Below are 15127 nucleotides of genomic sequence, written 5' to 3' on the forward strand. Positions count from 1 at the left end.
AACTTGCCCATTTGATGAACTTGACTATAGGCCTTTGGCCAGTAAATAAGCCAATTGCTCTTCTCCAAATCCATTTTTATAAAGGTGTATTATCTCCAGTTCAATCTTTGGACTATATCCCTAAATTCACATTGGGGAGGCCTTGGAAAGCCCAAGGCTGTTGTACAGATGGCCTGGAGCCCAGGGTAAATGAATGGTTGCCACACTACACTCTGTGTTTTATGAGATCTTGGAGCCAGACCCTCCCCCCATGCACAGCCTGCTGGTAGGGCCTTGGGGGCCTAAGAAAACTCCAGTGAACTGTGTGTGTGTGTGTGTGTGAAAGAACGCATAAAAACTTCTCTTTCCTATAACTGTGCAATGATTCGCACAACAAACGGACCCTTGCAAAAGAGGTATCTGTCGTCCTTGCCCTTTGCCTGATTTTACTATGCTCTGGGGGACTCCTAACAGGACGCACACTACGCTGCTTCAGGGGGTGTGTCAAAGCCAGATCGGCTCCGCCGCAGAGGACCTAAATAATCACAACCTGATTCCCAAAGGAAGTCAGTGACACTATGCGAGACTAAACCAGCCCCCGTGAGCCTCCGTAAGGGCAGAGTCTTGTCTCCCTTGACCACTGCTGTTACCCCCCGAGTCCAGAAGAGGATCTAGTTCACGGGAGGCATCAGCAAATAACTGGAGAAACGAACACTATATGTATCGAAAGCCTACCACTTGTCAATCATGCAAAAGTCTCTTTCTGTTGCTTCTAACAAATGGCCCTGTGGGATGGGTATTTGAGTAATTAGCTTATAAATAAGGAAACGGAGATTTGAAGAATTTCACTGACTCGTTGAGGTCACACAAGCAGTAAGCAGAAAGCAGGGATTCAAATTTAAATCAGTCTGCCTTTCTAGCCCACGTTCTGTCCACCACACCATGCCTTCACCCCAGGAGAAGCAAACTATAAACTGACCCTCAGTGTTTTGCTATAAGATACTGAGTTAGCGTATTTACATATTATGGGTTCAGGAACTCCTCCGCATGACAAGGACTCTGAAGGGCTGAGAGAACGGGATAGGAATAGGGAGGGCTCCAATCATGTATTTCTGTGTGTGAAAGGCCACAGAATTTGGGTTTCCTCACTTCCCTGCTCTGCCACTATACCTCTCACCAAACCCAAATGTCCTCATCCAAGAACTGCATAACATGAGTTCTCTCTCACTGAATTAACCGGGAAATGCGTTTACGCACAGCAAGGACTCCATAAATGGAGATTATTACTAACCCAGAATTATGTAGATTATTACCAACCCAGAATTATCTTCAAACTCATGCCAATTAATTTGATTGTTTTTAGAAACGGCAGAAATATTTTTAGAGGGATGACTATACAAGTGTTACCTATTTTCCCCTTAAAGAATTTACCCCTTTGTCCAGCAAATTCTACGGATGAAATTTGAAGGGGCAACCCCTTAAAAAAAAAAAAAAAAGGCTTGTGGGGCAAGAGATATGAAGGTGCAGTTTAAAGTCAGAACCCTCACTCGTGGTACAGAAGGCACTGGAATAGTACGGATTAAAGGATCAATGAATATGCATCCTCTGGTGAGTCCTCCAAGTTTCTTTCCCTCGCCCCATGTGTAAGGCTTTCCAGCAAATAAAGTTGCCTGAAAGAACATCCTGGCTAAACATGTACGCTGGTTAGAAAAAAAGAAAGACTATTATGTTTCTCTCCCTGAGGCCTCAGTTGTAGAACTAATCAGCTAATGTCTTCTGGACACAGCATGGAGACTGTCTCGCTCAAGATCGAGCCCGTTTAGGAGAGTCTGCCGCTGTGAGGTGAGCAAGTCCTGCCTTGTTCCCCATTTAAGACATTCTGACGTGGTCTGAAATGGCCTTGGCCATGCCACCCGGAGATCTGCGATCACTCTCTTCATTTCTCCTTCCTCATAAACCGGGCTGTGCCGACGGAGGGCTCAGCCTCCTGTGATTCCACAGGCTGAACAATCCTGCCTAGTCCTACATTGAAGCTATTTCAACTCGCCACAGAGCAAGTGCTACAGGTCAGAGGAGAAGTTTGGCCCCAGCATTTGCTCCACAACTGAACGTTTCTGAAGTATAACTCATCAGGCGATGGGCTTCAAATCTCTCTTTCGTGTATCTCTCCCTGAAGAGCAGACCAAAAATGAGCATTTTGAACCTCTCTCTTTCTCCCCCCCCCCCCACACACAGTCAAGGCCAGCATGGTCTAAGCATTCTCAAATGGTAACAACATCAGTGAAATGGTGCCTACCTTCCAGAAACTTCAGTCCACAAATGATGCCCCTTGCCTGTGAAGAGCAGTCAGAGCCAGATTTCCAGCGTTCCAGTCAGCCTCGTTCTCGTCAGAGAGCAACACACCTCATCTCTGCGTAAGCTCTGAAATTCTTTCAGAGAGACCCACCCTCTAAAGTTGCACGTCTAGATTTCTGACTGAGGGCGATGGGTGACGTGAGGCAAAGCTACTGGATGGCACCTTCTAGTTCTTCCTGACGGGATGTTGCTTCCTGTTTCACCACTTGGGAGAGGAGAAAACTGGAGTTCAGTCAGACGCGGGATTACAAATGCCTGAGTTGCCTCACCTTGTTGGTTCTGGTGCACGGCCATTAGCCAACTACCGAACAAGATGGTCTCTGCTCTTTGTCCTCCAAGGAAGGGGTTTAGGTGGCAAAGAGAAGCCTGAAACACTGTTGACAAGCCCACACTATCACCCGGGCGGGTCTGACAGCCATGGCACTCTCTAGAAGCCTGTGAGTACTGGCGGGGCTCTGTGCTAACGAAATCACCACCACAAGCACCACCAGCACGCCCTGAAAATGTATCGTCTGAGGAGCATCAGTCCCTGGAAAGGCGAACTCTCTGCCTGGCTCCTGGCAACTCAGGGAATAAATTCCCTTCTTTTGAACCACACCATGCCCCCAAACTGAAAGTCTGTGTCCCTTTTCCTTTCAGAACAGTCAGAGGTAATTCTCTTTGTTTTTGCTTCTGTCAGCCTCTGAGAACAGTCGTCACAGACAATGAAAGACAAACCTGTTAGTAGCAGGATACCAACAGTTGTCCGCCTCTCTGCCTCAAGCACTTCAGTTTCAAAGGCAAGGTTGCCTACAGTGTTTATTTGAGACGGGAGACCTTTGGGGGCCGTTTCCACTTTCTCTTGCTTGCAGATGAAACCACTCCGGGTGTGGATTATTTAAAGGTGCCTTGACGAGCAAGGAAGCTTCGGCAAGTTGGTTCTTGTACCCCTGGGAGCCAAAGCTCACCTCCCAGGTGGTTCCGCAGCACCGCCCACTCTGAAGGCCCTGATTCAAGGCCCTTCCCATCAGCTGACCTCAGCTGCTGAGAGACATCTCCCTTCTCCTGTCAGCTAATCGATGACAGCAAATTAAAAATTGACTAGAGGCAGAGAGGGGGAAAGGCCAGTGTCAGACTCCACAGGTTCTCAAGTTTCACTAAGTGAATTCAGTTCGAAGAAGGAGGATTGGTCAAGGCCCATTCGCTGGATGCTTGGGTACTTTCCTCCTGGCCTGTTTTTCTCTTCCCAGACTTTCTTTTCTCCGTGAAGGGGTTCTGAAATTTTAAAGCCCATCTGGCAGGAGGGCTGAACTCCCAGCAGAGTGGTCCCTAAGTGGGGCAGGCTGTGGTTCGGATTCTCTTGCCAGGCGACTATGTACAGTTTCCTGGTCTTCCTGACCCCACGCTGTGCCTCTCTTGGTCCATCCGCCCTCAGCTGCTGCCCGACTTACCTTCCTAATTAAAACTGTTTTTCTTTATCTTGTCTGTCTTCCCTGCTGATGAAGCTCTACCAGTCACCTTTTCCTTATAAGACTCCTTAGCGAGGGAGACTGGTTCCTGGTTACAATCTACCTACCTCAACACTTCCTCCATGATCAAAAGAATCCCATTATCATCGGCCGCACTGAGTCACTGTCAAGGTGTAGTCCCTTCTCCCATCAGGGACAGAGGCAAAGATCAACCTGTTACCCAATCTATGCAACTGAGTGCAGTAGCCGGAGAGACTGAAGTAAGGAATTCTGACACTTTGTGAGTTGTGACCTGGGGAAGCTGTCTTGCTTACACATCAGTCCAGGGTATCTGCCCGTGACCCTTTTATGGAGGACAAATAAATACAAGTATGGTTCTTTCAAAGACTCCTATGGTCATGCCTTTTCCCTTTTCTCTCTCTCACTTGTGCCTCATGATAAACTGATCAGGTCACTGCTAACAGAGGGGAGAGCACCCTGGGAAGCATGACAGAACAAGAGGCCTGTGTGGGCGTCACTTCTTCTAGGTAATACTTAACTGTCTCATTTTATGAGAAAGGTTTAGAAGCGAGTTAAGGTATTAAATCTGTTGTATGTTTTGGATCCTCATTAATAGAGGTTAAGTTGTTTATTAAATATTAATGGTTCAATGCGGCTTTAAAAGTGAACACCACACCTCTGACAATTGAAAGTAGGCAGTTAAGCCTGATATTAGGGGACAAGTTTTGTGGGGAGCAGAAGTGGCGGCATGACAAAACCCATGGGATTTTATACACAAGGGCAAGCTTGTTACTAAATGTTACTTAAGTGGGTAAGCTTGGGAAACACCTACTGAGTCTTTTTCCAAGAGTAAAACGGGAGACGGGGAGAAGAGCAGCGAGGACACTTGCAAACGCAGTCGAGATTCTGGAGGACCACTTAAGAACTTACAAGAGAAAAACAGGGTAAACAGGACACGGCGAAATGGCCCTGGGCCCGCAGCAGGAAGCTCAGAACTAGAAACTATGTCCAGAGCTCTGTTAGCCAGGAACAGAGGGTAGCCGGGGTGTAGACACAGAGGAAAGGGAAGTGGGACAATTTGTGATCTTCTAAATGGCATGTTATGTTGCAAACCTCAGGCTAATAGTCTAGAGAAGCAAATGTTAAGTTTGATGGAACTGAACTGCTTTTATCTCCAAGGAGAGAATCCCTTCCGAGAAACTTAGTGAATACACTTTGGGCCATATTGATCGTAACCTAATGAGTCCTATCTGGGAGGCGTTTATGAACAAAAGCTCTGTTTTCTGATAGTGCTTGATCTTATCATTTTCACAGACTTTTCCAATAGACAGAAATGTTAAGTCAAAATGCTACCAAACTGCGTATTCCTTAAACAGGTGTGTGGAGAAACTCCTATGGGATCTAACGAAACAAGCCAATGACTTCACACATGCCAGGAATCTGAAGACTACATCTTCTTGACATAAAAATCTCCCCTGATGATTTGCCTGAATGCCCACAATGGATGACATAGCTCAGAAATACTGCGGGCTTGGTTCCGGACTACTGCAATGAAATGAACATCTCAATCAAGCTAGGCAAGGAATCTTTTGGCTTCCCAGTGCATATACAAGTTATCTTTACACTATACTGCAGTACATTAAAGGCACAATTGTGCTATATCTAATAAAATGTGTACTTTAATTTAAAAATACCTTATTGCAAACAACAGGTTAACCATCATTGGAGCTTTCAGCGAGTCCTAATCCTTTTGCTGGTGGAGGGTCTTGCCTCCATGTTGATGGCTGCCCACTTAGGAGGGTGTTGATTTCCGAAAATAAGACAGCTGTGAAGTCTGCCGCATCGATTGCCTCTTCCTTACACAAACCATTTCTCTGTAGCATGTGATGCTGTTCGGTAGCGGTAGAACTTCTTTCGAAATTGGAGTCAATCCTTTCTCACCCTGCGGCTGCCTTATCAACGAAGTTTATGTCACATTCTAAATCCCTCGTTGTCATCTCAGCAATCTTCACACCCAGGAGTAGATCCCATCTCCAGAAACCACTTTCTTTGCTCTTCCTTAAAAAGCAACTCTTCATTCATGTTTGGTCAGGAGATGGCAGCCGCTCCGTCCCATCTCCAGGCTCCACTTCTAATTCTCGTTCTCTTGCTGTTTCCACATCTGTCGTTACTGACTCTGCTGAGGTCTCGAACTCCTGGCAGTCATCCATGAGGGTGGGAATCAACTTGTTCTAAACTCCTGTTCACGTTGATACTTGGACCTCTTCCTGTGAGTCACAGATGTTCTTCGTGCCCTGTAGAACCATGAATCCTTTCTGCAAGGTTTTCAGTTTACTTTGCCTAGATCCAGCAGAGGGATCCCTACCTGGGGCAGCGAGAGCCTTATGAAACATGTTTCTTTTTTTTTTTTTTTTAAGATTATTTATTTGACAGAGAGAGATCACAAATAGACAGAGAGGCAGGCAGAGAGAGAGAGAGGGAAGCAGGCTCACCGCTGAGCGGAGAGCCCGATGCGGGACTCGATCCCAGGACCTGGAGATCATGACCTGAGCCGAAGGCAGCGGCTTAATCCACTGAGCCACCCAGGCGCCCCCATGAAACATGTTTCTTAAGTAATAAGACTTGAAAGTTGAAATCACTCCTTGATCCAAGGACATTGTGACCACAGGCATGAAAACAGTGTTAACCTCACTGTCCACCTCCATCAGAGCTCTTGGGTGACCGGTTACATTGTCAACAAGCAGTAACATTTTGGAAGGAATCTCTCTTCCTGAGCAGTCAGTGTCAACAGCAGGCTTAAAATAGTCCGTAAACCCTGGGTAAACAGCTGTGCTGTCATCCGGGCTTTGTTGTTCTCTGTACTGAGCACAGGCAGACTGGATTTAGCATGATTCTTAAGGGCCCTAGGATTTTAGAAATAGTAAGTGCTCTCCCCCATTCGCCTCAAGTTAAAGTCACCAGCTGCATTAGCCCCTACCCAGAGTTGGCCTGTCTTTTTCAAGCTTTGAAGCCAGGCATTGAGTTCTCCTCTCTAGCTATGATAAGTCCTAGATGGCACCTTCTTTCAATAGAAGGCAGTTTTGTTTACGTTGACAATCAGTTGTTTAGTGTGTTCCCCTTCATGAATTCTCAGGGCTGGGTCTTCCGGATGACTGGCCACAGCTTCTCCATCAGCACCTGCTACTTGACCTTGTACTTGGATGTTAGGAGATGGCCTGTTTCCTTAAACCTCACGAACCCACCTCTGCTAGCTTCCGACTTTCCTTCTGCAGCTTCCCCACATCCCTCAGCCTTCACAGAGCTGAAGAGAGTAAGTTAGGGCGGCTCTGGACTGGGTGTTGGCTTAAGGGAATGCTGTGGCTTCTGTGGTCTTCTTTCCAGACCTCTGAAACGCTCTCCATATCCGCAGTAAGGCTGTTTTGCCTTCTTATCATTCGTGGGTTCACTGGAGTGGCACTTTACATTTCCTTCGAGAACTTTTCCTTTGCATTCACAGCTTGGCTAACTGTTTGGCATCAGAGGCCTAGTTTTTAGCCCATCTTGGCTTTTGACTCACCTTCCTCACTAAGCTTAATCATTTCTAGCTTTTGATTTAAAGTCAGAGACACATGACCCTTCCTTTAACTTGAACACTTAGGGGCCATTGTAAGTTATCGATTGGCCTAATTTCAATATAGTTGTGTCCCAGGGAACAGGAAGACCCAGGGAGAAGGAGAGAGATGGGGGAGGAGCCCGTGCAGGGAGCACTCAGAACACGCACATTTAGTGGTCAAGTTCACGGTCTTGCGATTACAATAGTAACATCAAAGATCAGGGATCACAGGTTACCATAACAGATATAATTAGAATGAAAAAGTCTGAGTGTGACATCTGGGTGGTTCAGTCAGTTAAGGATCTGCCTTCGATTCAGGTCATGAACCACGGGTCCTGGGATCCAGTCCCGCATGGTTCTCCCCGCTCAGTGGGGAGTCTGCTTCTCCCTCTGTCTGTTGCTTCCCTGCTTCTACTCTCTCTCTTTCTCTGTCTGACAAATAAGTAAAATCTTAAAAAAAAAAAAAAAGGTCAGAAATATTTTGAGAATTACTAAAATGTGACAGAGACACAAAGTGAGCAAATGCTGTTAGGAAAATGGCACCCATAGACTTGCTAGACGGCCCAACGCAAGGTTGCCACAAATTTTCAATTTGTAAAAAAAAAGGCATTGTCTGTGAAACACAGTAAAGTCAAGAGTAAAATACAGGTATGCCCACATGGGACCTGAATGGAGTCTCCCTTACCCCCACCCACCAGGTTCCACACTCTCCCTGGCCCCGTGTTACAATTTCCTGGCAGATAATTTGAAAGAAAGCAGGAAAAGGGAAGAGGTCATCAGAACGAATGGTTCTCGTACATTGGTACTTGAGATCCACTCACCACCGCCTGACACATGTGACCTCTTACTTATTGACTTGTTTATGACCTATCTCCCCAGGTAGAATGCTAGCACCATGAGGGCAGGGATTTTTGTCTGCCTTGTTCACTGCTGAATCCTCAGGCGTCAGCAGTTCTTGGCACAGAGTCCATGTTCAGGGCTGAGAGGGTTCATTTAGTTACTTTTTCAAAGGTAATTCGTTGGGCTTTCTCAAAACTTCCAAAGGGGGGCACCTGGGTGGCTCAGTGGGTTAAAGCCTCTGCCTTCAGCTCAGGTCATAATCCCGGGGTCCTGGGATGGAGCCCTGCATTGGGCTCTCTGCTTGGTGGGGAGCCTGCTTCCTCTTCTCTCTCTGCCTGCCTCTCTGCCTACTTGTGATCTCTCTCTGTCAAATAAGTAAATAAATAAATAATCTTTTAAAAAAATTAAAAAAAAACCCAAAACAAAATAAAACTTCTAAGTGGGTACTGGGTGTCATGAAGATGGCCGGTTCTACTCTGAGTTTGTTGGGAGAGGGGAACAATTTTCCCTCTAAGACTTGGGCCTTTCACATACCGAGTACTTGAAGCAAAGCATTTTTAGAATCCATTTGGCACATTCTCTGGGAAGGCCATGGAGCTGTATGCCATCCAGATCACACATTGTCCTGTGAGTTGACTCTCAACACCCTCTTGGTCCGCCCTCACAGAGGGAGGGCCAGAAGGTCTGTGAGCTGGCTTCTGGCCATGTGTGTGGCTGAGGGTGTGATGGGACAGGCCACATCTCAACTCACCCTTCTAGAAAGTTTTTGTTGCAAAAGCATGCTCCACACGCTCACTGGCTGTGTGACTCCAGGCAAGTCACCTAACCTCTCGGTCCTTCAGGCTTCTCACATGCAAAATGAGGAAAATAACAGCAGTAACTCAGGGTGGTAGAAATGTTAAATGAGTTAATATACATAAAAGCACTTAGGAGAGTACCTGGCATAGAGGAAGCCCTCTGTGAACACTAGCTATGATGATAATTACGATTACTATTACTAATTCACTCCATCTATGAGTTTTACTCCTGTGTTGCTTTGTAAAAGACCTTATTCAGTGCATATAGACTTAGTTTCTCCAATCAAATCTTGAGGAAAAGTCTCTAAGTAGCACCCATTACCACTCTCTGAACATATTATTCATTTATTCATCCATCAAGAATTTATGGGGTTCATGCTATGTATCTTTTCATGCTATGCATCATATCTTTCGAAGGAGTCAAGGATCTCCAGAGTAAAAATATAGCATGATTGCCCAAACCGATACAGACACACGCTCATTCACAACTACTGTACAGGGGACAGAGGGAAATCTACGTGTGTGTGTGGTGTGAGCATATTGATATGATCTGCATAGGTACAAACTGGGACCAAGAGGAGACGGACTCTCAGACATTTGCTATTTCACATCCTACACGCGTGCAAGCAATAGCCGTGGATTTTAAAAGAGGAGCTAAGCCTGCACAATATGGTACCAGGAAGGGGATAGAAGTGGACGGGTAAAGTTTTAATCCCCAGGACAACTCATCCTGTGAGTGTCCTCAGTCAGTCAGTGAAGGTAGAACATGGTAGCTTGGACATGTAGGCTCCCTTTATCTGGCATTGTGTTGGGCATCAGAATAAAATATCCCGTGTGCTTTGAAGAGACTTGAATGAGCTGCATCAGCACTTAACCAGGTAGGAAGCAGTGGGAGTTAAGAGGGAGATGAATGTCTCGGGAAATGCCCAAGCTGTCAGTCCCATGTTATGTGGATGAGATGATGGGAAACAAAATGCCCCGGACCCATCAGGCCATCATTCATTCAATACATGTACTATTCAAGATGCCTGACATACAAAGTTGGAGACAATGGGTTGACCTCAAGGAGATTGTCATTTATCTCTGCCCTCTTACTCTGTTCTCCCTCCTATCCCATACCCTACCTGCCACCTGCCAACAAGGAATCGGGAGAAGATCTGCTTGGCTAATCTGAGACACCCAAGATTGCACACCTCTCTTCAGCTTGTGAATTCTTGAGTATGATTTTTTTGAAAAACCAAACTAAGTTTCATGAAGTCGGCCAGCTAAGACTCCTTCCCAAGAACAAGGCACTTTCCCATCTGCCTTCTTCAGAAAAGACTGGTTATTACATGGGGCACTAGAAATACAGCCCAGGCTTGAGGGTAAGAGGGTCGAGTGCCTGCAGGATCATGCCTACTAGAGTGGCTCTGTCCCTCTCTGGTCACTTCCAGACTCCCTCTGATGGAGTTCGAAACCAAATACATTTCCCCTCATCAGTTGTTTTTGTGCCGCTGAAGCACGTACAGAGAACATCCCAGGATAACTAGGGATGGTATTGAGATCCCAATCCTGGGGGGCTGTTTCCCTCTGCCTTTCTGGTCCCTGAGGCAGATCTGTCCTGCATGTTGCTTCCAAGTAATCTTAAAACACAGCCTTTGTCAAATTACATCCTTGCTCCAGAATTTATGGCTTCTTTATGCTAACCTAACCTTCTAGGATGGCCTTTTTCCTAAACTCCCCTCCAAAATGTACTGTATTGGAGTACTCCTCACCATACTCCAATACAGTGAGCCCCTGGGCTGAGCCCCCCACTATGTTCACTCTGACCTTTGCTCATGCCTCACCCATGATCCCTCCTCACCCAAGACCCAACCGTTTCCTCTGGGAAATTGTGCCTCTCAAATCAATTTGAATTAACCTTTCTCTTCCTCAAGCCTTTACACTTATCCAAAACACACCATTAGCCCCAGTTTACAGGCAGCCCCAATCTTTACCCATAGAGCACAAAATACTTCCGTAAGACAACTCGATCAGTGTGTGTACGTGTTTACACAAGGCAGGTATGTGCCTTGTCTCCACCAGGCTGTAAACACCCTATGAGCCCAGAGAGGCCAGAAACACTACCAGGTTCCAAGGAGACCCTCAAGAAGTCTTAGTTAAGGCTCTGATAACACTCCTTCCCCCTGTGTTTTAAGCTATATGTACCTTCTGCTGCTGCTCTTCCTCCTTCCATGGTATTTTCATTCCTTCAACAATTACTTATTGAGCACCTCCTATGTGCCTGAAAATAGGGAAATCACAGTGAACAAGGCAGTGATGGTCCCTGCTTTCTAGCTACTTAGAGTCTCAAGCCTTGGCTAAGGCTGGAAAGGCAAGCGTCTTCCCTGAATGTCAACAGCCTCTTGTCCTCCCTCTGTGGGAGACTGTCCACAGGTCCCCTGGGCTACACAGCACTTCTGGGGTCTAACACTTCGGAAGACACCAGAGGGAGTATGAGCAAAGTACCATGCACCACGCTGATTATAAAGGGTCCTTCGTGCCTTCTCCTGAGACCTTGCATCAAGAAAAATCACCCCCCCCCCACCTTAACCTCTTTTACATTGGGCTGGTTTATGAATTCAAAACTCAGATGTCCCATAAGTTGTTTCACTATTGGGTGCTGTCTGAAAGGGTTCAATAAGATAGGATGATTTCCGTTCCTTTACACAACAGATGTCTCATAGTGAGCTACACCTGCCAAATGTTAGTTTTTCTTTAAAGAAGCCAGGTACGAAAGTCAAGTTTCACTAAAAATGAATGATACATGTCACTGAATGCTTACATGAATAATGGATAATTTTCCTTCATTCACACATTTATGGAGCTCCTATCATAGCGGTTTGACACCAGTAAGTATGGTTACAATAAAAATAGTTTGCTTGATCATATTAAACTGTCTGCAAGGCCCATTTGCAAAATAGAATACCAGCCATTTATAATTGAGTTTCTGGGCTAAACTTTAAAGGATATTATTGTATGCAGGGAAATTAGTCGCAACAACTCTGGTCCAAACTTTTTGTTATTTACACTCTTAAAAATCAAAACAACCAGCCACCCAGTCAACAAACAAATGTAAGTACAAAATATGAAAATAATTATTCTACTAAGCACTAAGGGCTTCAGGTATTAGCTAAATTAAAAAAATAATATTTTTTCAAAGCTGAAAAGAAGACTGTCTGATTATCAGTAATAATCAATACCACTTTGGCCTCAGATATGCTCTGTATCAAGGTCCTAAGTTTTCGGAGACAGTAACATAGCAACTAGAACCAAACAGAAAACTCTTGGGCAATGAAACTTCATTCTTGGGTTTCAGCAGGAACAACGTAAAGCAAAGATCCTCATATGTGTAACGGAAGTACATATAAATCATCATAATTTCATAGTAACAGTGATGGCTTGTGGCTCCCATAATTGGTGAGCCCCAGAGGGACTGATCCCATATATTGAAGCAATTCTGCCCTTCCATTCCTTACATATCCGCAATGATGTATACTGATGATCAAATACCCGGATACATGTCATGCTAATATCATGTAAATATAAAACACAGACCCCATTAGGACAGAAATACCATTTGACTCTTGTAGAGTTCCAACCACTGTTAATAAGATGGGTTTTTACTCTTGTAAGGGTATTTTCTGTATCCGTAACATATGTATCCTCATATAAACCAGTAGCTCAATTTTTAAAATGTAATCCACAATACATACTTTTTATAACATGACCTAATACAAATATACCTACAAATATATATGACTGAAACCGAAGTTTCACAAAACAATACTCATCCATATTACTTGTATACATACATACATACAAATGTATTCTATTGTCTACTCTGGTCTAATCTTGACTCTTTTAAAAATGCTGGTCTGGGGGCACCTGGGTGGCTCAGTGGGTTAAAGCCTCTGCCTTCAGCTCGTGTCAAGATCCCAAGGTCCTGGGATTGAGCCCCACATAAGGCTCTCTGATCAGCAGGGATCCTGCTTCCTCCTCTCTCTCTGCCTGCTGCTCTGCCTACTTGTGATCTCTCTCTGTCAAATAAATAAATAAAGTCTTAAAAATAAAAATAAAAAATGCCCATCTGGACCTACTAAATTGGCTTACTGTCCATTAAAGGATGTTGGAGCATAATTTATAGGGCTCAAAACTACCTCATTGGATTGCTTTACCCCTTCTATAATTCAACATACTACTTAGACTTTTTTTCTTTCTAATTCCAGTTAATTCAAAGACATTTTCTGATGAAATAAAAGAAAAATTGGGGAGAGCATCAAATTTCAGAGGGTGATTTCAGACTCCAAACTATGACTACGTAGATGGGGGTCCAACTAATTACTGAATCTAAGCATATGCTGGGGGCTTTGATAAATTTTCTTGAATTTTAGAGTAAGTAAAGGCATATTTTCAGTATTTTTTTTTTTTTGAAGTAGGGATAATAACTTTTACCTGACAAAAAGCCCATTCAAAAGTCATCCTGGCCAGAGGTACAAAGGCCATATCTGCTTGTGGGATCAAGTCTAGGCCCTCAAGTCCATTTCTGGTCAGTCTCTAGGGCTCCCTCCTGGGCGCCCTCCCCCAGAGGACAGCAGTAATCTGGGTTAGATCTCTGTTCATCTGGGTGGGATTGATATCCAGGTAAGATGAAGCTAACAGCAACTCACAAAACCCCACAAAGGCAGAGGCAAAGATGGGAAACAGCTTGGTACTCCACCCCTGGGATACGCCTGACTTGGCAAGGCCCAGTACCTGTGCGTTGCAGCAAAGGGGAGGCAGCCCAGCCCAGGACACGGCCTCGGCCTGCGTGGGGACAGGGACACAGCTTCAGTCTGGCTGGGGATATGGACCTGGGACAAGGCGTGGGGGGAGACAGGGACTGAGGAAACGGCCTCGGCTTTTGTGGGGACAGGGTCAGGGCCTCGGCCTACGCGGGGACAAGGACACGGAACACGACCTCGGCCTGCATGGGGACACGGCCTTGGCCTGTGCAGGGACAGGACACGGGCTCAGTCTGTGTAGGGACATGGACTTGGGACAAGGCCTAGGCGGAGCCAGGGAGCCAGGACCCGGCCTCCGCCTGAGTGGGGACAGGCGCCCGGCTCAGCCTGTGCAGCCCCGGATCGCGCACCCGCGAAGTCCGCCCGACCCGCATACACCCGGACCAGTAGGCCCTGGGAGCCTCATCCTTCCCCCGCACCTTTCTCCTCTGTTCAGAGGCCGAGACTCCCGGTGCGCCCAGCCTGGGCCAGGGGTCAGCACAGCGGTGCATCCTGGGAGGAGGACTCCTCCAGGCCTGGGGGCGCGGTGGGGTGGGGTGGGGGCAGGAGCGGGAGCGGGGGTGCGGGAGGGGAGCCCCAGCAGGCAACCAGAATACTGCCGGGGAATGACAGCAGCATCGGGTGTGGGTGCCCGTTCATGGCAGGGACTGTACCTGGGCTGCACTTCTCTTAATGGGCACCTGACCTTGTAACACCGACCTGTAACACGGGCAGGGTAACTTGCTGGAGCTGCCCAGCTAGTACATAGCGCTGCTCGGATTCCAACCTGGGTTTTTGGTTAATTCCAAATATGCTGCCCTTGTTACTGCCCTACACAACCTCTCCAGAGGGTAAATAACATTGTAACTGGTCTGTAGACTGTTCACAACTTCCGGGTGCTGGGAGAGGCAGCTGGAAGCAGTTCTAGAATAATTCCCTAAGCCCAGGTTGACAGTGATCTCCTGTTACAAGGTTGAATGAACAGCGGTAGATCAATAAATAGAATACAGGTAAAAAGGAGCCATGAAAAATCTCCAGGAAAAGAGGAAGAGCATTATTTCTTTGAATATTTGATTAAAATATAAATCTATGAAAGTCATTTATAGAGGAGATAGTGTAGTGTAAGGAAAACAGGCTTTGAACCCAGACAGCCCTAGGTTCAAATTCTAACTTTGGGATATGTGACCTTGGGCTTTATAATGTGATTTATAGCCTTTTAAAATGCTAATTTCCTCATGAGTAAAATGAGGATAATAATTCCTCCTTGCAGGGTGTCCTAAGGATTATATGATATAAAGTCTACAAAATGTTTGGTATAACATTTGGCAAAAATAG

Source organism: Meles meles, chromosome 6 (assembly GCF_922984935.1).
Source record: "Meles meles chromosome 6, mMelMel3.1 paternal haplotype, whole genome shotgun sequence".
Taxonomy (NCBI): Eukaryota; Metazoa; Chordata; class Mammalia; order Carnivora; family Mustelidae; genus Meles; species Meles meles.